Source organism: Salmo salar, chromosome ssa02 (assembly GCF_905237065.1).
Source record: "Salmo salar chromosome ssa02, Ssal_v3.1, whole genome shotgun sequence".
Classification (NCBI taxonomy): Eukaryota; Metazoa; Chordata; class Actinopteri; order Salmoniformes; family Salmonidae; genus Salmo; species Salmo salar.
Window position 1 is genome coordinate 93,848,169 of NC_059443.1, and position 24,830 is coordinate 93,872,998.

At 38.5% G+C, this 24,830-nt stretch overlaps 11 non-coding genes across 11 annotated transcripts; all 11 read left to right on the forward strand.

Annotated features, from left to right (window-relative positions):
• Positions 1 to 5,068: 5,068 nt before the first annotated feature.
• On the forward strand, positions 5,069 to 5,141 carry trnam-cau (transfer RNA methionine (anticodon CAU)). Its single transcript has one exon. It is a non-coding gene; the product is annotated as a tRNA-Met (tRNA).
• A 2,809-nt stretch (positions 5,142 to 7,950) lies between these two features.
• trnam-cau (transfer RNA methionine (anticodon CAU)) lies at positions 7,951 to 8,023 on the forward strand. Its single transcript has one exon. It is a non-coding gene; the product is annotated as a tRNA-Met (tRNA).
• Positions 8,024 to 9,113: 1,090 nt separating this feature from the next.
• trnam-cau (transfer RNA methionine (anticodon CAU)) lies at positions 9,114 to 9,186 on the forward strand. The gene has a single exon. It is a non-coding gene; the product is annotated as a tRNA-Met (tRNA).
• Positions 9,187 to 9,799: 613 nt separating this feature from the next.
• trnam-cau (transfer RNA methionine (anticodon CAU)) lies at positions 9,800 to 9,872 on the forward strand. Its single transcript has one exon. It is a non-coding gene; the product is annotated as a tRNA-Met (tRNA).
• Positions 9,873 to 12,006: 2,134 nt separating this feature from the next.
• On the forward strand, positions 12,007 to 12,079 carry trnai-uau (transfer RNA isoleucine (anticodon UAU)). The gene has a single exon. It is a non-coding gene; the product is annotated as a tRNA-Ile (tRNA).
• A 2,472-nt stretch (positions 12,080 to 14,551) lies between these two features.
• Positions 14,552 to 14,624, forward strand: trnam-cau (transfer RNA methionine (anticodon CAU)). Its single transcript has one exon. It is a non-coding gene; the product is annotated as a tRNA-Met (tRNA).
• A 1,087-nt stretch (positions 14,625 to 15,711) lies between these two features.
• On the forward strand, positions 15,712 to 15,784 carry trnar-ccu (transfer RNA arginine (anticodon CCU)). The gene has a single exon. It is a non-coding gene; the product is annotated as a tRNA-Arg (tRNA).
• Positions 15,785 to 18,140: 2,356 nt separating this feature from the next.
• On the forward strand, positions 18,141 to 18,213 carry trnai-uau (transfer RNA isoleucine (anticodon UAU)). Its single transcript has one exon. It is a non-coding gene; the product is annotated as a tRNA-Ile (tRNA).
• A 2,011-nt stretch (positions 18,214 to 20,224) lies between these two features.
• Positions 20,225 to 20,297, forward strand: trnai-uau (transfer RNA isoleucine (anticodon UAU)). The gene has a single exon. It is a non-coding gene; the product is annotated as a tRNA-Ile (tRNA).
• A 2,473-nt stretch (positions 20,298 to 22,770) lies between these two features.
• On the forward strand, positions 22,771 to 22,843 carry trnam-cau (transfer RNA methionine (anticodon CAU)). The gene has a single exon. It is a non-coding gene; the product is annotated as a tRNA-Met (tRNA).
• A 1,086-nt stretch (positions 22,844 to 23,929) lies between these two features.
• On the forward strand, positions 23,930 to 24,002 carry trnar-ccu (transfer RNA arginine (anticodon CCU)). The gene has a single exon. It is a non-coding gene; the product is annotated as a tRNA-Arg (tRNA).
• Positions 24,003 to 24,830: the final 828 nt, after the last annotated feature.

Here is a 24,830-nt window from a genome sequence, read left to right on the forward strand (position 1 = left end):
ATTAATTCTCAGTGTTATTGGACGTTCAGACGATACATACTTTTGTCACGGTGCTTACAACGTCACTGTAAAATCTGAAGGTCGGTATCGATATCTATATTTTTTATTTTAGAATGAAATCATTGTTTATTTCTTAGGTGTTGTGGACTTTCAGACCATACATTTTGGCACGGTGCTTACAACGTCACTGTCAAAATCTGAAGGTCGGTATCGATATCTATATTTTTTACTTTAGAATGAAATCATTGTTTTTTTCTTAGGTGTTGTGGACTTTCAGACCATACATTTTGGCACGGTGCTTACAACGTCACTGTCTTTAATCTGAAATTTGGTATCGATATTTTTTCTTACACTTCATGCTTTAATGTGCCTCCTTGGTGCAGCAGCAGCGCGTCAGTCTCATAATCTAAAGGTCGTGAGTTCGATCCTCACACGGGGCAGCAAAGCTTATAAAAAGACCGTTGTCTGATGGTGAAAATTAATTCTCGGTGGTTTTGGACTTACAGACAATACATACTTTTGTCACGGTGGAAACCACGTCTTAAGGTCGATATCAAATTGTTTTACTTTAGAATGAAATCATAGTTTTTTTCTCAGGTGTTGTGGTTTTTCAGACCTAACTTTTTGGCACGGTGCTTACAACGTCACTGTCAAAAAGTGAAGGTCGGTATCGATAATTTTTTCTTTCGATTTGTTGATTAAATGTTCTTAGTTAGCGCAGTAGGTAGCGCGTCAGTCTCATAATCTGAAGGTCGTGAGTTCGATCCTCACACGGGGCAGCAAAGGTTTTAAAAAGACAGTGTTGTCCGAAGATGAAGTGAAAATTAATTCTCAGTGGTTTTGGACTTTCAGACAATACATACTTTTGTCACGGTGGAAACCACATCTTAAGGTCGATATCAAATTGTTTTACTTTAGAATGATTTCATAATTTTTTTCTCAGGTGTTGTGGACTTTCAGACCATACATTTTGGCACGGTGCTTACAACGTCACTGTCAAAAAGTGAAGGTCGGTATCAATATTTTTCTTACACTTAATGCTTTAATGTGCCTCTTTGGCGCAGCAGGCAGCGCGTCAGTCTCATAATTTGAAGGTCGTAAGTTCGATCCTCACACGGGGCAGCAAAGCTTATAAAAAGACATTGATGTCCGAAGGTGAAAATTAATTCTCAGTGGTTTTGGACTTTCAGACAATACATACTTTTGTCACGGTGGAAACCACATCTTAAGGTCGATATAAAATTGTTTTACTTTAGAATGATTTCATAATTTTTTTCTCAGGTGTTGTGGACTTTCAGACCATACATTTTGGCACGGTGATTACAACGTCACTGTCAAAAAGTGAAGGTCGGTATCAATATTTTTTCTTACACTTAATGCTTTAATGTGCCTCTTTGGCGCAGCAGGCATCGCGTCAGTCTCATAATTTGAAGGTCGTAAGTTCGATCCTCACACGGGGCAGGAAAGCTTATAAAAAGACAGTGATGTCCGAAGGTGAAAATTAATTCTCAGTGGTTTTGGACTTTCAGACAATACATACTTTTGTCACGGTGGAAACCACATCTTAAGGTCGATATCAAATTGTTTTACTTTAGAATGAAATCATTGTTTTTTTCTCAGGTGTTGTGGTTTTTCAGACCATACATTTTGGCACGGTGCTTACAACGTCACTGTCAAAATCTGAAGGTCGTTATCGATATTTTTTCTTTACGCTTAAGGTTTAAAAGTGCCTCGTTGGCGCAGCAGGCAGCGCGTCAGTCTCATAATCTGAAGGTCGTGAGTTCGATCCTCACAGGGGCAGCAAAGCTTTTAAAAAGACAGTGTTTTCTGAAGATGAAGTGAAAATTAATTCTCAGTGTTATTGGACGTTCAGACGATACATACTTTTGTCACGGTGCTTACAACGTCACTGTAAAATCTGAAGGTCGGTATCGATATCTATATTTTTTACTTTAGAATGAAATCATTGTTTATTTCTTAGGTGTTGTGGACTTTCAGACCATACATTTTGGCACGGTGCTTACAACGTCACTGTCAAAATCTGAAGGTCGGTATCGATATCTATATTTTTTACTTTAGAATGAAATCATTGTTTTTTTCTTAGGTGTTGTGGACTTTCAGACCATACATTTTGGCACGGTGCTTACAACGTCACTGTCAAAATCTGAAATTTGGTATCGATATTTTTTCTTACACTTCATGCTTTAATGTGCCTCCTTGGTGCAGCAGGCAGCGCGTCAGTCTCATAATCTAAAGGTCGTGAGTTCGATCCTCACACGGGGCAGCAAAGCTTCTAAAAAGACCGTTGTCTGATGGTGAAAATTAATTCTCGGTGGTTTTGGACTTACAGACAATACATACTTTTGTCACGGTGGAAACCACGTCTTAAGGTCGATATCAAATTGTTTTACTTTAGAATGAAATCGTAGTTTTTTTCTCAGGTGTTGTGGACTTTCAGACCATACATTTTGGCACGGTGCTTACATCGTCACTGTCAAAAAGTGAAGGTCGGTATCGATATTTTTCTTACACTTAATGATTTAACGTTCCTTGTTGGCGCAGCAGGCACCGCGTCAGTCTCATAATCTGAAGGTCGTGAGTTCGATCCTCACACGGGGCAGCAAAGCTTATAAAAGACAGTTTTGTCTGAAGGTGAAAATTAATTCTCAGTGTTTTTGGACTTTCAGACAATACATACTTTTGTCACGGTGGATACCACATCTTAAGGTCGATATCTATATTTTTTACTTTAGAATGAAATCATAGTTTTTTTCTCAGGTGTTGTGGACTTTCAGACCATACATTTTGGCACGGTGCTTACAACGTCACTGTCAAAAAGTGAAGGTCGGTATCAATATTTTTTCTTACACTTAAAGCTTTAACGTGCCTCTTTGGCGCAGCAGGCAGCGCGTCAGTCTCATAATTTGAAGGTCGTAAGTTCGATCCTCACACGGGGCAGCAAAGCTTATAAAAAGACAGTGATGTCCGAAGGTGAAAATTAATTCTCAGTGGTTTTGGACTTTCAGACAATACATACTTTTGTCACGGTGGAAACCACATCTTAAGGTCGATATCAAATTGTTTTACTTTAGAATGAAATCATTGTTTTTTTCTCAGGTGTTGTGGTTTTTCAGACCATACATTTTGGCACGGTGCTTACAACGTCACTGTCAAAATCTGAAGGTCGTTATCGATATTTTTCTTTACGCTTAAGGTTTAAAAGTGCCTCGTTGGCGCAGCAGGCAGTGCGTCAGTCTCATAATCTGAAGGTCGTGAGTTCGATCCTCAAAAGGGGCAGCAAAGCTTTTAAAAAGACAGTGTTTTCTGAAGATGAAGTGAAAATTAATTCTCAGTGTTATTGGACGTTCAGACGATACATACTTTTGTCACGGTGCTTACAACGTCACTGTAAAATCTGAAGGTCGGTATCGATATCTATATTTTTTATTTTAGAATGAAATCATTGTTTATTTCTTAGGTGTTGTGGACTTTCAGACCATACATTTTGGCACGGTGCTTACAACGTCACTGTCAAAATCTGAAGGTCGGTATCGATATCTATATTTTTTACTTTAGAATGAAATCATTGTTTTTTTCTTAGGTGTTGTGGACTTTCAGACCATACATTTTGGCACGGTGCTTACAACGTCACTGTCTTTAATCTGAAATTTGGTATCGATATTTTTTCTTACACTTCATGCTTTAATGTGCCTCCTTGGTGCAGCAGCAGCGCGTCAGTCTCATAATCTAAAGGTCGTGAGTTCGATCCTCACACGGGGCAGCAAAGCTTATAAAAAGACCGTTGTCTGATGGTGAAAATTAATTCTCGGTGGTTTTGGACTTACAGACAATACATACTTTTGTCACGGTGGAAACCACGTCTTAAGGTCGATATCAAATTGTTTTACTTTAGAATGAAATCATAGTTTTTTTCTCAGGTGTTGTGGTTTTTCAGACCTAACTTTTTGGCACGGTGCTTACAACGTCACTGTCAAAAAGTGAAGGTCGGTATCGATAATTTTTTCTTTCGATTTGTTGATTAAATGTTCTTAGTTAGCGCAGTAGGTAGCGCGTCAGTCTCATAATCTGAAGGTCGTGAGTTCGATCCTCACACGGGGCAGCAAAGGTTTTAAAAAGACAGTGTTGTCCGAAGATGAAGTGAAAATTAATTCTCAGTGGTTTTGGACTTTCAGACAATACATACTTTTGTCACGGTGGAAACCACATCTTAAGGTCGATATCAAATTGTTTTACTTTAGAATGATTTCATAATTTTTTTCTCAGGTGTTGTGGACTTTCAGACCATACATTTTGGCACGGTGCTTACAACGTCACTGTCAAAAAGTGAAGGTCGGTATCAATATTTTTTCTTACACTTAATGCTTTAATGTGCCTCTTTGGCGCAGCAGGCAGCGCGTCAGTCTCATAATTTGAAGGTCGTAAGTTCGATCCTCACACGGGGCAGCAAAGCTTATAAAAAGACATTGATGTCCGAAGGTGAAAATTAATTCTCAGTGGTTTTGGACTTTCAGACAATACATACTTTTGTCACGGTGGAAACCACATCTTAAGGTCGATATAAAATTGTTTTACTTTAGAATGATTTCATAATTTTTTTCTCAGGTGTTGTGGACTTTCAGACCATACATTTTGGCACGGTGATTACAACGTCACTGTCAAAAAGTGAAGGTCGGTATCAATATTTTTCTTACACTTAATGCTTTAATGTGCCTCTTTGGCGCAGCAGGCATCGCGTCAGTCTCATAATTTGAAGGTCGTAAGTTCGATCCTCACACGGGGCAGGAAAGCTTATAAAAAGACAGTGATGTCCGAAGGTGAAAATTAATTCTCAGTGGTTTTGGACTTTCAGACAATACATACTTTTGTCACGGTGGAAACCACATCTTAAGGTCGATATCAAATTGTTTTACTTTAGAATGAAATCATTGTTTTTTTCTCAGGTGTTGTGGTTTTTCAGACCATACATTTTGGCACGGTGCTTACAACGTCACTGTCAAAATCTGAAGGTCGTTATCGATATTTTTCTTTACGCTTAAGGTTTAAAAGTGCCTCGTTGGCGCAGCAGGCAGCGCGTCAGTCTCATAATCTGAAGGTCGTGAGTTCGATCCTCACACGGGGCAGCAAAGCTTTTAAAAAGACAGTGTTTTCTGAAGATGAAGTGAAAATTAATTCTCAGTGTTATTGGACGTTCAGACGATACATACTTTTGTCACGGTGCTTACAACGTCACTGTAAAATCTGAAGGTCGGTATCGATATCTATATTTTTTACTTTAGAATGAAATCATTGTTTATTTCTTAGGTGTTGTGGACTTTCAGACCATACATTTTGGCACGGTGCTTACAACGTCACTGTCAAAATCTGAAATTTGGTATCGATATTTTTTCTTACACTTCATGCTTTAATGTGCCTCCTTGGTGCAGCAGGCAGCGCGTCAGTCTCATAATCTAAAGGTCGTGAGTTCGATCCTCACACGGGGCAGCAAAGCTTCTAAAAAGACCGTTGTCTGATGGTGAAAATTAATTCTCGGTGGTTTTGGACTTACAGACAATACATACTTTTGTCACGGTGGAAACCACGTCTTAAGGTCGATATCAAATTGTTTTACTTTAGAATGAAATCGTAGTTTTTTTCTCAGGTGTTGTGGACTTTCAGACCATACATTTTGGCACGGTGCTTACATCGTCACTGTCAAAAAGTGAAGGTCGGTATCGATATTTTTCTTACACTTAATGATTTAACGTTCCTTGTTGGCGCAGCAGGCACCGCGTCAGTCTCATAATCTGAAGGTCGTGAGTTCGATCCTCACACGGGGCAGCAAAGCTTATAAAAGACAGTTTTGTCTGAAGGTGAAAATTAATTCTCAGTGTTTTTGGACTTTCAGACAATACATACTTTTGTCACGGTGGATACCACATCTTAAGGTCGATATCTATATTTTTTACTTTAGAATGAAATCATAGTTTTTTTCTCAGGTGTTGTGGACTTTCAGACCATACATTTTGGCACGGTGCTTACAACGTCACTGTCAAAAAGTGAAGGTCGGTATCAATATTTTTTCTTACACTTAAAGCTTTAACGTGCCTCTTTGGCGCAGCAGGCAGCGCGTCAGTCTCATAATTTGAAGGTCGTAAGTTCGATCCTCACACGGGGCAGCAAAGCTTATAAAAAGACAGTGATGTCCGAAGGTGAAAATTAATTCTCAGTGGTTTTGGACTTTCAGACAATACATACTTTTGTCACGGTGGAAACCACATCTTAAGGTCGATATCAAATTGTTTTACTTTAGAATGAAATCATTGTTTTTTTCTCAGGTGTTGTGGTTTTTCAGACCATACATTTTGGCACGGTGCTTACAACGTCACTGTCAAAATCTGAAGGTCGTTATCGATATTTTTCTTTACGCTTAAGGTTTAAAAGTGCCTCGTTGGCGCAGCAGGCAGTGCGTCAGTCTCATAATCTGAAGGTCGTGAGTTCGATCCTCAAAAGGGGCAGCAAAGCTTTTAAAAAGACAGTGTTTTCTGAAGATGAAGTGAAAATTAATTCTCAGTGTTATTGGACGTTCAGACGATACATACTTTTGTCACGGTGCTTACAACGTCACTGTAAAATCTGAAGGTCGGTATCGATATCTATATTTTTTATTTTAGAATGAAATCATTGTTTATTTCTTAGGTGTTGTGGACTTTCAGACCATACATTTTGGCACGGTGCTTACAACGTCACTGTCAAAATCTGAAGGTCGGTATCGATATCTATATTTTTTACTTTAGAATGAAATCATTGTTTTTTTCTTAGGTGTTGTGGACTTTCAGACCATACATTTTGGCACGGTGCTTACAACGTCACTGTCTTTAATCTGAAATTTGGTATCGATATTTTTTCTTACACTTCATGCTTCAATGTGCCTCCTTGGTGCAGCAGGCAGCGTGTCAGTCTCATAATCTAAAGGTCGTGAGTTCGATCCTCACACGGGGCAGCAAAGCTTATAAAAAGACCGTTGTCTGATGGTGAAAATTATTTCTCTGTGGTTTTTGACTTACAGACAATACATACTTTTGTCACGGTGGAAACCACGTCTTAAGGTCGATATCAAATTGTTTTACTTTAGAATGAAATCATAGTTTTTTTCTCAGGTGTTGTGGTTTTTCAGACCTAACTTTTTGGCACGGTGCTTACAACGTCACTGTCAAAAAGTGAAGGTCGGTATCGATAATTTTTTCTTTCGATTTGTTGATTAAATGTTCTTAGTTAGCGCAGTAGGTAGCGCGTCAGTCTCATAATCTGAAGGTCGTGAGTTCGATCCTCACACGGGGCAGCAAAGGTTTTAAAAAGACAGTGTTGTCCGAAGATGAAGTGAAAATTAATTCTCAGTGGTTTTGGACTTTCAGACAATACATACTTTTGTCACGGTGGAAACCACATCTTAAGGTCGATATCAAATTGTTTTACTTTAGAATGATTTCATAATTTTTTTCTCAGGTGTTGTGGACTTTCAGACCATACATTTTGGCACGGTGCTTACAACGTCACTGTCAAAAAGTGAAGGTCGGTATCAATATTTTTTCTTACACTTAATGCTTTAATGTGCCTCTTTGGCGCAGCAGGCAGCGCGTCAGTCTCATAATTTGAAGGTCGTAAGTTCGATCCTCACACGGGGCAGCAAAGCTTATAAAAAGACAGTGATGTCCGAAGGTGAAAATTAATTCTCAGTGGTTTTGGACTTTCAGACAATACATACTTTTGTCACGGTGGAAACCACATCTTAAGGTCGATATCAAATTGTTTTACTTTAGAATGAAATCATTGTTTTTTTCTCAGGTGTTGTGGTTTTTCAGACCATACATTTTGGCACGGTGCTTACAACGTCACTGTCAAAATCTGAAGGTTGTTATCGATATTTTTTCTTTACGCTTAAGGTTTAAAAGTGCCTCGTTGGCGCAGCAGGCAGCGCGTCAGTCTCATAATCTGAAGGTCGTGAGTTCGATCCTCACACGGGGCAGCAAAGCTTTTAAAAAGACAGTGTTTTCTGAAGATGAAGTGAAAATTAATTCTCAGTGTTATTGGACGTTCAGACGATACATACTTTTGTCACGGTGCTTACAACGTCACTGTAAAATCTGAAGGTCGGTATCGATATCTATATTTTTTACTTTAGAATGAAATCATTGTTTATTTCTTAGGTGTTGTGGACTTTCAGACCATACATTTTGGCACGGTGCTTACAACGTCACTGTCAAAATCTGAAGGTCGGTATCGATATCTATATTTTTTACTTTAGAATGAAATCATTGTTTTTTTCTTAGGTGTTGTGGACTTTCAGACCATACATTTTGGCACGGTGCTTACAACGTCACTGTCAAAATCTGAAATCTGGTATCGATATTTTTCTTACACTTCATGCTTTAATGTGCCTCGTTGGTGCAGCATGCAGCGCGTCAGTCTCATAATCTGAAGGTTGTGAGTTCGATCCTCACATGGGGCAGCAAAGCTTATAAAAAGACTATTGTCTGATGGTGAAAATTAATTCTCAGTGGTTTTGGACTTACAGACAATACATACTTTTGTCACGGTGGAAACCACGTCTTAAGGTCGATATCAAATTGTTTTACTTTAGAATGAAATCATAGTTTTTTTCTCAGGTGTTGTGGTTTTTCAGACCTAACATTTTGGCACGGTGCTTACCATGTCACTGTCAAAAAGTGAAGGTCGGTATCGATAATTTTTTCTTTCGATTTGTTGATTAAATGTTCTAAGTTAGCGCAGTAGGTAGCGCGTCAGTCTCATAATCTGAAGGTCGTGAGTTCGATCCTCACATGGGGCAGCAAAGCTTATAAAATGACAGTGTTGTCTGAAGGTGAAAATTAATTCTCAGTGGTTTTGGACTTTCAGACAGTACATACTTTTGTCACGGTGGAAACCACATCATAAGGTCGATATCAAATTGTTTTACTTTAGAATGAAATCATAGTTTTTTTCTCAGGTGTTGTGGTTTTTCAGACCTAACATTTTGGCACGGTGCTTACAACGTCACTGTCAAAAAGTGAAGGTCGGTATCGATAATTTTTTCTTTCGATTTGTTGATTAAATGTGCTTCGTTAGCGCAGTAGGTAGCGCGTCAGTCTCATAATCTGAAGGTCGTGAGTTCGATACTCACACGGGGCAGCAAAGTATTAAAAAGACAGTGTTGTCCGAAGATGAAGTGAAAATTAATTCTCAGTGGTTTTGGACTTTCAGACAATACATACTTTTGTCACGGTGGGTACCACATCTTAAGGTCGATATCTATATTTTTTACTTTAGAATGAAATCATATTTTTTTCTCAGGTGTTGTGGACTTTCAGACCATACATTTTGGCACGGTACTTACAACATCACTGTCAAAAAGTGAAGGTCGGTATCAATATTTTTTCTTACACTTAATGCTTTAATGTGCCTCGTTGGCGCAGCAGGCAGCGCGTCAGTCTCATAATTTGAAGGTCGTAAATTCGATCCTCACACTGGGCAGCAAAGCTTATTAAAAAAAAGACAGTGATGTCTGAAGGTGAAAAGTAATTCTCAGTGCTTTTGGACTTTCAGACAATACATACTTTTGTCACGGTGGAAACCACATCTTAAGGTCGATATCAAATTGTTTTACTTTAGAATGAAATCATTGTTTTTTTCTCAGGTGTTGTGGTTTTTCAGACCATACATTTTGGCACGGTGCTTACAACGTCACTGTCAAAATCTGAAGGTCGTTATCGATATTTTTTCTTTACGCTTAAGGTTTAAAAGTGCCTCGTTGGCGCAGCAGGCAGCGCGTCAGTCTCATAATCTGAAGGTCGTGAGTTCGATCCTCACACGGGGCAGCAAAGCTTTTAAAAAGACAGTGTTTTCTGAAGATGAAGTGAAAATTAATTCTCAGTGTTATTGGACGTTCAGACGATACATACTATTGTCACGGTGCTTACAACGTCACTGTAAAATCTTAAGGTCGGTATCGATACCTATATTTTTTACTTTAGAATTAAATCATTGTTTATTTCTTAGGTGTTGTGGACTTTCAGACCATACATTTTGGCACGGTGCTTACAACGTCACTGTCAAAATCTGAAGATCGGTATCGATATCTATATTTTTTACTTTAGAATGAAATCATTGTTTTTTTCTTAGGTGTTGTGGACTTTCAGACCATACATTTTGGCACGGTGCTTACAACGTCACTGTCAAAATCTGAAATCTGGTATCGATATTTTTTCTTACACTTCATGCTTTAATGTGCCTCGTTGGTGCAGCAGGCAGCACGTCAGTCTCATAATCTAAAGGTCGTGAGTTCGATCCTCACACGGGGCAGCAAAGCTTTTAAAAAGACTGTTGTCTGATGGTGAAAATTAATTCTCAGTGGTTTTGGACTTACAGACAATACATACTTTTGTCACGGTGGAAACCACGTCTTAAGGTCGATATCAAATTGTTTTACTTTAGAATGAAATCATAGTTTTTTTCTCAGGTGTTGTGGTTTTTCAGACCTAACATTTTGGCACGGTGCTTACCATGTCACTGTCAAAAAGTGAAGGTCGGTATCGATAATTTTTTATTTCGATTTGTTGATTAAATCTTCTTAGTTAGCGCAGTAGGTAGCGCGTCAGTCTCATAATCTGAAGGTCGTGAGTTCGATCCTCACATGGGGCAGCAAAGCTTATAAAATGACAGTGTTGTCTGAAGGTGAAAATTAATTCTCAGTGGTTTTGGACTTTCAGACAGTACATACTTTTGTCACGGTGGAAACCACATCATAAGGTCGATATCAAATTGTTTTACTTTAGAATGAAATCATACTTTTTTTCTCAGGTGTTGTGGACTTTCAGACCATACATTTTGGCACGGTGCTTACAACGTCAGTGTCAAAAAGTGAAGGTCGGTATCGATATTTTTTCTTTCGATTAGTTGATTAAATGTTCTTAGTTAGCGCAGTAGGTAGCGCGTCAGTCTCATAGTCTGAAGGTCGTGAGTTCAATCCTCACACGGAGCAGCAAAGTTTTAAAAAGACAGTGTTGTCCGAAGATGAAGTGAAAATTAATTCTCAGTGGTTTTGGACTTTCAGACAATACATACTTTTGTCACGGTGGATACCACATCTTAAGGTCGATATCTATATTTTTTACTTTAGAATGAAATCATAGTTTTTTTCTCAGGTGTTGTGGACTTTCAGACCATACATTTTGGCACTGTGCTTACAAAGTCACTGTCAAAAAGTGAAGGTCGGTATCAATATTTTTTCTTACACTTAATGCTTTAATGTGCCTCGTTGGCGCAGCAGGCAGCGCGTCAGTCTCATAATCTGAAGGTCGTGAGTTCCATCCTCACACGGGGCAGCAAAGTTTTAAAAAGACAGTGTTGTCCGAAGATGAAGTGAAAATTAATTCTCACTGGTTTTGGACTTTCAGACAATACATACTTTTGTCACGGTGGATACCACATCTTAAGGTCGATATCTATATTTTTTACTTTAGAATGAAATCATAGTTTTTTTCTCAGGTGTTGTGGACTTTCAGACCATACATTTTGGCACGGTGCTTACAACGTCACTGTCAAAAAGTGAAGGTCGGTATCAATATTTTTTCTTACACTTAATGCTTTTATGTGCCTCGTTGGCGCAGCAGGCAGCGCGTCAGTCTCATAATTTGAAAGTCGTAAGTTCGATCCTCACACGGGGCAGCAAAGCTTATAAAAAGACAGTGATGTCTGAAGGTGAAAATTAATTCTCAGTGGTTTTGGACTTTCAGACAATACATACTTTTGTCACGGTGCTTACAACGTCACTGTAAAATCTGAAGGTCGGTATCGATATCTATATTTTTTACTTTAGAATGAAATCATTGTTTATTTCTTAGGTGTTGTGGACTTTCAGACCATACATTTTGGCACGGTGCTTTCAACGTCACTGTCAAAATCTGAAGGTCGGTATCGATCATTTTTTATTTCGATTTCTTCATGTAATGTGACTCGTTAGCGCAGTAGGTAGTGCATCAGTCTTATAATCTGAAGGTTGTGAGTTCGATCCTCACACGGGGCAGCAAAGATTTTAAAAATAAAGTTTTGTCTGAAGATGAAGTGACAATTAATTCTCAGATGTTTTGGACTTTCAGACAATACATATTTTTGTCACGGTGGATACCACATCTTAAGGTCGATATCTATATTTTTTACTTTAGAATGAAATCATAGTTTTTTTCTCAGGTGTTGTGGCCTTTCAGACCATACATTTTGGCACGGTGCTTACAACGTCACTGTCAAAAAGTGAAGGTCGGTATCAATATTTTTCTTACACTTAATGAATTAATGTGCCTCGTTGGCGCAGCAGGCACTGCGTCAGTCTCATAATCTGAAGGTCGTGAGTTCGATCCTCACATGGGGCAGCAAAGCTTGTAAAATGACAGTGTTTTCTGAAGGTGAAAATTAATTCTCAGTCGTTTTGGACTTTCAGACAGTACATACTTTTGTCACGGTGGAAACCACATCTTAAGGTCGATATCAAATTGTTTTACTTTAGAATGAAATCATAGTTTTTTTCTCAGGTGTTGTGGTTTTTCAGACCTAACATTTTGGCACGGTGCTTACAACGTCACTGTCAAAAAGTGAAGGTCGGTATCGCTAATTTTTTCTTTCGATTTGTTGATTAAATGTGCTTCGTTAGCGCAGTAGGTAGCGCGTCTGTCTCATAATCTGAAGGTCGTGAGTTCGATCCTCACACGGGGCAGCAAAGTTTTAAAAAGACAGTGTTGTCTGAAGATGAAGTGAAAATTAATTCTCAGTGGTTTTGGACTTTCAGACAATACGTACTTTTGTCACGGTGCTTACAACGTCACTGTAAAATCTGAAGGTCGGTATCGATATCTATATTTTTTACTTTAGAATGAAATCATTGTTTATTTCTTAGGTGTTGTGGACTTTCAGACCATACATTTTGGCACGGTGCTTACAACGTCACTGTCAAAAAGTGAAGGTCGGTATCAATATTTTTTCTTACACTTAATGCTTTAATGTGCCTCGTTGGCGCAGCAGGCAGCGTGTCAGTCTCATAATTTGAAGGTCGTAAATTCGATCCTTACACGGGGCAGCAAAGCTTATAAAAAGACAGTGATGTCTGAAGGTGAAAATTAATTCTCAGTGGTTTTGGACTTTCAGACAATACATACTTTTGTCACGGTGGAAACCACATCTTAAGGTCGATATCAAATTGTTTTACTTTAGAATGAAATCATTGTTTTTTTCTCAGGTGTTGTGGTTTTTCAGACCATACATTTTGGCACGGTGCTTACAACGTCACTGTCAAAATCTGAAGGTCGTTATCGATATTTTTCTTTACGCTTAAGGTTTAAAAAGTGCCTCGTTGGCGCAGCAGGCAGCGCGTCAGTCTCATAATCTGAAGGTCGTGAGTTCGATCCTCACACGGGACAATAAAGCTTTTAAAAAGACAGTGTTTTCTGAAGATGAGGGGAAATTAATTCTCAGTGTTATTGGACGTTCAGACGATACATACTTTTGTCACGGTGCTTACAACGTCACTGTAAAATCTGAAGGTCGGTATCGATATCTATATTTTTTACTTTAGAATGAAATCATTGTTTATTTCTTAGGTGTTGTGGACTTTCAGACCATACATTTTGGCACGGTGCTTACAACGTCACTGTCAAAATCTGAAGGTCGGTATCGATATCTATATTTTTTACTTTAGAATGAAATCATTGTTTTTTTCTTAGGTGTTGTGGACTTTCAGACCATACATTTTGGCACGGTGCTTACAACGTCACTGTCAAAAAGTGAAGGTCGGTATCGATATTTTTCTTACATTTAATGATTTAATGTGCCGCGTTGGTGCAGCAGGCAGCGCGTCAGTCTCATAACCTAAAGGTCCTGAGTTCGATCCTCACACGGGGCAGGAAAGCTTATAAAAAGACTGTTGTCTGATGGTGAAAATGAATTCTCAGTGGTTTTGGACTTACAGACAATACATACTTTTGTCACGGTGGAAACCACATCTTAAGGTCGATATCAAATTGTTTTACTTTAGAATGAAATCATAGTTTTTTTCTCAGGTGTTGTGGTTTATCAGACCTAACATTTTGGCACGGTGCTTACCATGTCACTGTCAAAAAGTGAAGGTCGGTATCGATAATTTTTTCTTTCGATTTGTTGATTAAATGTTCTAAGTTAGCGCAGTAGGTAGCGCGTCAGTCTCATAATCTGAAGGTCGTGAGTTCGATCCTCACATGGGGCAGCAAAGCTTATAAAATGACAGTGTTGTTTGAAGGTGAAAATTAATTCTCAGTGGTTTTGGACTTTCAGACAGTACATACTTTTGTCACGGTGGAAACCACATCATAAGGTCGATATCAAATTGTTTTACTTTAGAATGAAATCATAGTTTTTTTCTCAGGTGTTGTGGTTTTTCAGACCTAACATTTTGGCACGGTGCTTACAACGTCACTGTCAAAAAGTGAAGGTCGGTATCGATAATTTTTCTTTCGATTTGTTGATTAAATGTGCTTCGTTAGCGCAGTAGGTAGCGCGTCAGTCTCATAATCTGAAGGTCGTGAGTTCGATACTCACACGGGGCAGCAAAGTTTTAAAAAGACAGTGTTGTCCGAAGATGAAGTGAAAATTAATTCTCAGTGGTTTTGGACTTTCAGACAATACATACTTTTGTCACGGTGGATACCACATCTTAAGGTCGATATCTATATTTTTTACTTTAGAATGAAATCATATTTTTTTCTCAGGTGTTGTGGACTTTCAGACCATACATTTTGGCACGGTACTTACAACATCACTGTCAAAAAGTGAAGGTCGGTATCAATATTTTTTCTTACACTTAATGCTTTAATGTGCCTCGTTGGCGCAGCAGGCAGCGCGTCAGTCTCATAATTTGAAGGTCGTAAATTCGATCCTCACACGGGGCAGCAAAGCTTATAAAAAGACAGTGATGTCTGAAGGTGAAAAGTAATTCTCAGTACTTTCAGACAATACATACTTTCGTCACGGTGGAAACCACATCTTAAGGTCGATATCAAATTGTTTTACTTTAGAATGAAATCATTGTTTTTTTCTCAGGTGTTGTGGTTTTTCAGAGCATACATTTTGGCACGGTGCTTACAACGTCACTGTCAAAATCTGAAGGTCGTTATCGATATTTTTTCTTTACGCTTAAGGTTTAAAAGTGCCTCGTTGGCGCAGCAGGTAGTGCGTAAGTCTCATAATCTGAAGATCGTGAGTTCGATCCTCACACGGGGCAGCCAAGGTTTTTAAAGACAGTGTTTTCTGAAGATGAAGTGAAAATTAATTTTCAGTGGTATTGGACGTTCAGACGATACATACTTTTGTCACGGTGCTTACAACATCACTGTCAAAATCTGAAGGTTGGTATCGATATCTATATTTTTTACTTTAGAATGAAATCATTGTTTTTTTCTTAGGTGTTGTGGACTTTCAGACCATACATTTTGTCACGGTGCTTACAACGTCACTGTCAAAATCTGAAGGTCGGTATCGATATCTATATTTTTTACTTTAGAATGAAATCATTGTTTTTTTCTTAGGTGTTGTGGACTTTCAGACCATACATTTTGGCACGGTGCTTACAACATCACTGTCAAAAAGTGAAGTTCGGTATCGATCATTTTTTCTTTCGATTTGTTGATGAACTGTGCCTAGTTAGCGCAGTAGGTAGCGCGTCAGTATCCTAATCTGAAGGTCGTGAGTTCGATCCTCACACGGGGCAGCAAAGCTTTTAAAAAGACAGTGTTTTCTGAAGATGAAGTGAAAATTAATTCTCAGTGGTTTTGGACTTTCAGACAATACATACTTTTGTCACGGTGGATACCACATCTTAAGGTCGATATCTATATTTTTTACTTTAGAATGAAATCATAGTTTTTTTCTCAGGTGTTGTGGACTTTCAGACCATACATTTTGGCACGGTGCTTACAACGTCACTGTCAAAAAGTGAAGGTCGGTATCAATATTTTTTCTTACACTTAATGATTTAATGTGCCTCGTTGGTGCAGCAGGCAGCGCGTCAGTCTCATAATTTGAAGGTCGTGAGTGCGATCCTCACACGGGGCAGCAAAGCTTATAAAAAGACAGTGTTGTCTGAAGGTGAAAATTAATTCTCAATGGTTTTGGACTTTCAGACAATACATACTTTTGTCACGGTGGAAACCACATCTTAAGGTCGATATCAAATTCTTTTACTTTAGAATGAAATCATTGTTTTTTTCTCAGGTGTTGTGGTTTTTCAAACCATACATTTTGGCACGGTGCTTACAACGTCAGTGTCAAAAAGTGAAGGTCGGTATCGATATTTTTGTCTTTCGATTAGTTGATTAAATGTTCTTAGTTAGCGCAGTAGGTAGCGCGTCAGTCTCATAATCTAAAGGTCGTGAGTTCGATCCTCACACGGGGCAGCAAAGCTTTTAAAAAGACAGTGTTTTCTGAAGATGAAGTGAAAATTAATTCTCAGTGATATTGGACGTTCAGACGATACATACTTTTGTCACGGTGCTTACAACGTCACTGTAAAATCTGAAGGTCGGTATCGATATCTATATTTTTTACATTAGAATGAAATCATTGTTTATTTCTCAGGTGTTGTGGTTTTTCAGACCATACATTTTGGCACGGCGCTTACAACATCACTGTCAAAATCTGAAGGTCGGTATAGATATTTTTTCTTACACTCAATGATTTGATGTGCCTCGTTGGTGCAGCAGGCAGCGCGTCAGTCTCATAATCTGAAGGTCGTGAGTTCGATCCTCGCATGGGGCAGCAAAGCTTATAAAATGACAGTGTTGTCTGAAGGTGAAAATTAATTCTCAGTGGTTTTGGACTTTCAGACAGTACATACTTTTGTCACGGTGGAAACCACATCATAAGGTCGATATCAAATTGTTTTACTTTAGAATGAAATCATACTTTTTTTCTCAGGTGTTGTGGACTTTCAGACCATACATTTTGGCACGGTGCTTACAACGTCAGTGTCAAAAAGTGAAGGTCGGTATCGATATTTTTTTCTTTCGATTAGTTGATTAAATGTTCTTAGTTAGCGCAGTAGGTAGCGCGTCAGTCTCATAGTCTGAAGGTCGTGAGTTCAATCCTCACACGGAGCAGCAAAGTTTTAAAAAGACAGTGTTGTCCGAAGATGAAGTGAAAATTAATTCTCAGTGGTTTTGGACTTTCAGACAATACATACTTTTGTCACGGTGGATACCACATCTTAAGGTCGATATCTATATTTTTTACTTTAGAATGAAATCATAGTTTTTTTCTCAGGTGTTGTGGACTTTCAGACCATACATTTTGGCACTGTGCTTACAAAGTCACTGTCAAAAAGTGAAGGTCGGTATCAATATTTTTCTTACACTTAATGCTTTAATGTGCCTCGTTGGCGCAGCAGGCAGCGCGTCAGTCTCATAATCTGAAGGTCGTGAGTTCCATCCTCACACGGGGCAGCAAAGTTTTAAAAAGACAGTGTTGTCCGAAGATGAAGTGAAAATTAATTCTCACTGGTTTTGGACTTTCAGACAATACATACTTTTGTCACGGTGGATACCACATCTTAAGGTCGATATCTATATTTTTTACTTTAGAATGAAATCATAGTTTTTTTCTCAGGTGTTGTGGACTTTCAGACCATACATTTTGGCACGGTGCTTACAACGTCACTGTCAAAAAGTGAAGGTCGGTATCAATATTTTTTCTTACACTTAATGCTTTTATGTGCCTCGTTGGCGCAGCAGGCAGCGCGTCAGTCTCATAATTTGAAAGTCGTAAGTTCGATCCTCACACGGGGCAGCAAAGCTTATAAAAAGACAGTGATGTCTGAAGGTGAAAATTAATTCTCAGTGGTTTTGGACTTTCAGACAATACATACTTTTGTCACGGTGCTTACAACGTCACTGTAAAATCTGAAGGTCGGTATCGATATCTATATTTTTTACTTTAGAATGAAATCATTGTTTATTTCTTAGGTGTTGTGGACTTTCAGACCATACATTTTGGCACGGTGCTTTCAACGTCACTGTCAAAATCTGAAGGTCGGTATCGATCATTTTTATTTCGATTTCTTCATGTAATGTGACTCGTTAGCGCAGTAGGTAGTGCATCAGTCTTATAATCTGAAGGTTGTGAGTTCGATCCTCACACGGGGCAGCAAAGATTTTAAAAATAAAGTTTTGTCTGAAGATGAAGTGACAATTAATTCTCAGATGTTTTGGACTTTCAGACAATACATATTTTTGTCACGGTGGATACCACATCTTAAGGTCGATATCTATATTTTTTACTTTAGAATGAAATCATAGTTTTTTTCTCAGGTGTTGTGGCCTTTCAGACCATACATTTTGGCACGGTGCTTACAACGTCACTGTCAAAAAGTGAAGGTCGGTATCAATATTTTTTCTTACACTTAATGAATTAATGTGCCTCGTTGGCGCAGCAGGCACTGCGTCAGTCTCATAATCTGAAGGTCGTGAGTTCGATCCTCACATGGGGCAGCAAAGCTTGTAAAATGACAGTGTTTTCTGAAGGTGAAAATTAATTCTCAGTCGTTTTGGACTTTCAGACAGTACATACTTTTGTCACGGTGGAAACCACATCTTAAGGTCGATATCAAATTGTTTTACTTTAGAATGAAATCATAGTTTTTTTCTCAGGTGTTGTGGTTTTTCAGACCTAACATTTTGGCACGGTGCTTACAACGTCACTGTCAAAAAGTGAAGGTCGGTATCGCTAATTTTTTCTTTCGATTTGTTGATTAAATGTGCTTCGTTAGCGCAGTAGGTAGCGCGTCTGTCTCATAATCTGAAGGTCGTGAGTTCGATCCTCACACGGGGCAGCAAAGTTTTAAAAAGACAGTGTTGTCTGAAGATGAAGTGAAAATTAATTCTCAGTGGTTTTGGACTTTCAGACAATACGTACTTTTGTCACGGTGCTTACAACGTCACTGTAAAATCTGAAGGTCGGTATCGATATCTATATTTTTTACTTTAGAATGAAATCATTGTTTATTTCTTAGGTGTTGTGGACTTTCAGACCATACATTTTGGCACGGTGCTTACAACGTCACTGTCAAAAAGTGAAGGTCGGTATCAATATTTTTTCTTACACTTAATGCTTTAATGTGCCTCCTTGGCGCAGCAGGCAGCGTGTCAGTCTCATAATTTGAAGGTCGTAAATTCGATCCTTACACGGGGCAGCAAAGCTTATAAAAAGACAGTGATGTCTGAAGGTGAAAATTAATTCTCAGTGGTTTTGGACTTTCAGACAATACATACTTTTGTCACGGTGGATACCACATCTTAAGGTCGATATCTATATTTTTTACTTTAGAATGAAATCATAGTTTTTTTCTCAGGTGTTGTGGACTTTCAGACCATACATTTTGGCACTGTGCTTACAAAGTCACTGTCAAAAAGTGAAGGTCGGTATCAATATTTTTTCTTACACTTAATGCTTTAATGTGCCTCGTTGGCGCAGCAGGCAGCGCGTCAGTCTCATAATCTGAAGGTCGTGAGTTCCATCCTCACACGGGGCAGCAAAGTTTTAAAAAGACAGTGTTGTCCGAAGATGAAGTGAAAATTAATTCTCACTGGTTTTGGACTTTCAGACAATACATACTTTTGTCACGGTGGATACCACATCTTAAGGTCGATATCTATATTTTTTACTTTAGAATGAAATCATAGTTTTTTTCTCAGGTGTTGTGGACTTTCAGACCATACATTTTGGCACGGTGCTTACAACGTCACTGTCAAAAAGTGAAGGTCGGTATCAATATTTTTTCTTACACTTAATGCTTTTATGTGCCTCGTTGGCGCAGCAGGCAGCGCGTCAGTCTCATAATTTGAAAGTCGTAAGTTCGATCCTCACACGGGGCAGCAAAGCTTATAAAAAGACAGTGATGTCTGAAGGTGAAAATTAATTCTCAGTGGTTTTGGACTTTCAGACAATACATACTTTTGTCACGGTGCTTACAACGTCACTGTAAAATCTGAAGGTCGGTATCGATATCTATATTTTTTACTTTAGAATGAAATCATTGTTTATTTCTTAGGTGTTGTGGACTTTCAGACCATACATTTTGGCACGGTGCTTTCAACGTCACTGTCAAAATCTGAAGGTCGGTATCGATCATTTTTATTTCGATTTCTTCATGTAATGTGACTCGTTAGCGCAGTAGGTAGTGCATCAGTCTTATAATCTGAAGGTTGTGAGTTCGATCCTCACACGGGGCAGCAAAGATTTTAAAAATAAAGTTTTGTCTGAAGATGAAGTGACAATTAATTCTCAGATGTTTTGGACTTTCAGACAATACATATTTTTGTCACGGTGGATACCACATCTTAAGGTCGATATCTATATTTTTTACTTTAGAATGAAATCATAGTTTTTTTCTCAGGTGTTGTGGCCTTTCAGACCATACATTTTGGCACGGTGCTTACAACGTCACTGTCAAAAAGTGAAGGTCGGTATCAATATTTTTCTTACACTTAATGAATTAATGTGCCTCGTTGGCGCAGCAGGCACTGCGTCAGTCTCATAATCTGAAGGTCGTGAGTTCGATCCTCACATGGGGCAGCAAAGCTTGTAAAATGACAGTGTTTTCTGAAGGTGAAAATTAATTCTCAGTCGTTTTGGACTTTCAGACAGTACATACTTTTGTCACGGTGGAAACCACATCTTAAGGTCGATATCAAATTGTTTTACTTTAGAATGAAATCATAGTTTTTTTCTCAGGTGTTGTGGTTTTTCAGACCTAACATTTTGGCACGGTGCTTACAACGTCACTGTCAAAAAGTGAAGGTCGGTATCGCTAATTTTTTCTTTCGATTTGTTGATTAAATGTGCTTCGTTAGCGCAGTAGGTAGCGCGTCTGTCTCATAATCTGAAGGTCGTGAGTTCGATCCTCACACGGGGCAGCAAAGTTTTAAAAAGACAGTGTTGTCTGAAGATGAAGTGAAAATTAATTCTCAGTGGTTTTGGACTTTCAGACAATACGTACTTTTGTCACGGTGCTTACAACGTCACTGTAAAATCTGAAGGTCGGTATCGATATCTATATTTTTTACTTTAGAATGAAATCATTGTTTATTTCTTAGGTGTTGTGGACTTTCAGACCATACATTTTGGCACGGTGCTTACAACGTCACTGTCAAAAAGTGAAGGTCGGTATCAATATTTTTTCTTACACTTAATGCTTTAATGTGCCTCCTTGGCGCAGCAGGCAGCGTGTCAGTCTCATAATTTGAAGGTCGTAAATTCGATCCTTACACGGGGCAGCAAAGCTTATAAAAAGACAGTGATGTCTGAAGGTGAAAATTAATTCTCAGTGGTTTTGGACTTTCAGACAATACATACTTTTGTCACGGTGGAAACCACATCTTAAGGTCGATATCAAATTGTTTTACTTTAGAATGAAATCATTGTTTTTTTCTCAGGTGTTGTGGTTTTTCAGACCATACATTTTGGCACGGTGCTTACAACGTCACTGTCAAAATCTGAAGGTCGTTATCGATATTTTTTCTTTACGCTTAAGGTTTAAAAGTGCCTCGTTGGCGCAGCAGGCAGCGCGTCAGTCTCATAATCTGAAGGTCGTGAGTTCGATCCTCACACGGGACAATAAAGCTTTTAAAAAGACAGTGTTTTCTGAAGATGAGGGGAAATTAATTCTCAGTGTTATTGGACGTTCAGACGATACATACTTTTGTCACGGTGCTTACAACGTCACTGTAAAATCTGAAGGTCGGTATCGATATCTATATTTTTTACTTTAGAATGAAATCATTGTTTATTTCTTAGGTGTTGTGGACTTTCAGACCATACATTTTGGCACGGTGCTTACAACGTCACTGTCAAAATCTGAAGGTCGGTATCGATATCTATATTTTTTACTTTAGAATGAAATCATTGTTTTTTTCTTAGGTGTTGTGGACTTTCAGACCATACATTTTGGCACGGTGCTTACAACGTCACTGTCAAAAAGTGAAGGTCGGTATCGATATTTTTTCTTACATTTAATGATTTAATGTGCCGCGTTGGTGCAGCAGGCAGCGCGTCAGTCTCATAACCTAAAGGTCCTGAGTTCGATCCTCACACGGGGCAGGAAAGCTTATAAAAAGACTGTTGTCTGATGGTGAAAATGAATTCTCAGTGGTTTTGGACTTACAGACAATACATACTTTTGTCACGGTGGAAACCACATCTTAAGGTCGATATCAAATTGTTTTACTTTAGAATGAAATCATAGTTTTTTTCTCAGGTGTTGTGGTTTATCAGACCTAACATTTTGGCACGGTGCTTACCATGTCACTGTCAAAAAGTGAAGGTCGGTATCGATAATTTTTTCTTTCGATTTGTTGATTAAATGTTCTAAGTTAGCGCAGTAGGTAGCGCGTCAGTCTCATAATCTGAAGGTCGTGAGTTCGATCCTCACATGGGGCAGCAAAGCTTATAAAATGACAGTGTTGTTTGAAGGTGAAAATTAATTCTCAGTGGTTTTGGACTTTCAGACAGTACATACTTTTGTCACGGTGGAAACCACATCATAAGGTCGATATCAAATTGTTTTACTTTAGAATGAAATCATAGTTTTTTTCTCAGGTGTTGTGGTTTTTCAGACCTAACATTTTGGCACGGTGCTTACAACGTCACTGTCAAAAAGTGAAGGTCGGTATCGATAATTTTTCTTTCGATTTGTTGATTAAATGTGCTTCGTTAGCGCAGTAGGTAGCGCGTCAGTCTCATAATCTGAAGGTCGTGAGTTCGATACTCACACGGGGCAGCAAAGTTTTAAAAAGACAGTGTTGTCCGAAGATGAAGTGAAAATTAATTCTCAGTGGTTTTGGACTTTCAGACAATACATACTTTTGTCACGGTGGATACCACATCTTAAGGTCGATATCTATATTTTTTACTTTAGAATGAAATCATATTTTTTTCTCAGGTGTTGTGGACTTTCAGACCATACATTTTGGCACGGTACTTACAACATCACTGTCAAAAAGTGAAGGTCGGTATCAATATTTTTTCTTACACTTAATGCTTTAATGTGCCTCGTTGGCGCAGCAGGCAGCGCGTCAGTCTCATAATTTGAAGGTCGTAAATTCGATCCTCACACGGGGCAGCAAAGCTTATAAAAAGACAGTGATGTCTGAAGGTGAAAAGTAATTCTCAGTACTTTCAGACAATACATACTTTCGTCACGGTGGAAACCACATCTTAAGGTCGATATCAAATTGTTTTACTTTAGAATGAAATCATTGTTTTTTCTCAGGTGTTGTGGTTTTTCAGAGCATACATTTTGGCACGGTGCTTACAACGTCACTGTCAAAATCTGAAGGTCGTTATCGATATTTTTTCTTTACGCTTAAGGTTTAAAAGTGCCTCGTTGGCGCAGCAGGTAGTGCGTAAGTCTCATAATCTGAAGATCGTGAGTTCGATCCTCACACGGGGCAGCCAAGGTTTTTAAAGACAGTGTTTTCTGAAGATGAAGTGAAAATTAATTTTCAGTGGTATTGGACGTTCAGACGATACATACTTTTGTCACGGTGCTTACAACATCACTGTCAAAATCTGAAGGTTGGTATCGATATCTATATTTTTTACTTTAGAATGAAATCATTGTTTTTTTCTTAGGTGTTGTGGACTTTCAGACCATACATTTTGTCACGGTGCTTACAACGTCACTGTCAAAATCTGAAGGTCGGTATCGATATCTATATTTTTTACTTTAGAATGAAATCATTGTTTTTTTCTTAGGTGTTGTGGACTTTCAGACCATACATTTTGGCACGGTGCTTACAACATCACTGTCAAAAAGTGAAGTTCGGAATCGATCATTTTTTCTTTCGATTTGTTGATGAACTGTGCCTAGTTAGCGCAGTAGGTAGCGCGTCAGTATCCTAATCTGAAGGTCGTGAGTTCGATCCTCACACGGGGCAGCAAAGCTTTTAAAAAGACAGTGTTTTCTGAAGATGAAGTGAAAATTAATTCTCAGTGGTTTTGGACTTTCAGACAATACATACTTTTGTCACGGTGGATACCACATCTTAAGGTCGATATCTATATTTTTTACTTTAGAATGAAATCATAGTTTTTTTCTCAGGTGTTGTGGACTTTCAGACCATACATTTTGGCACGGTGCTTACAACGTCACTGTCAAAAAGTGAAGGTCGGTATCAATATTTTTCTTACACTTAATGATTTAATGTGCCTCGTTGGTGCAGCAGGCAGCGCGTCAGTCTCATAATTTGAAGGTCGTGAGTGCGATCCTCACACGGGGCAGCAAAGCTTATAAAAAGACAGTGTTGTCTGAAGGTGAAAATTAATTCTCAATGGTTTTGGACTTTCAGACAATACATACTTTTGTCACGGTGGAAACCACATCTTAAGGTCGATATCAAATTCTTTTACTTTAGAATGAAATCATTGTTTTTTTCTCAGGTGTTGTGGTTTTTCAAACCATACATTTTGGCACGGTGCTTACAACGTCAGTGTCAAAAAGTGAAGGTCGGTATCGATATTTTTGTCTTTCGATTAGTTGATTAAATGTTCTTAGTTAGCGCAGTAGGTAGCGCGTCAGTCTCATAATCTAAAGGTCGTGAGTTCGATCCTCACACGGGGCAGCAAAGCTTTTAAAAAGACAGTGTTTTCTGAAGATGAAGTGAAAATTAATTCTCAGTGATATTGGACGTTCAGACGATACATACTTTTGTCACGGTGCTTACAACGTCACTGTAAAATCTGAAGGTCGGTATCGATATCTATAT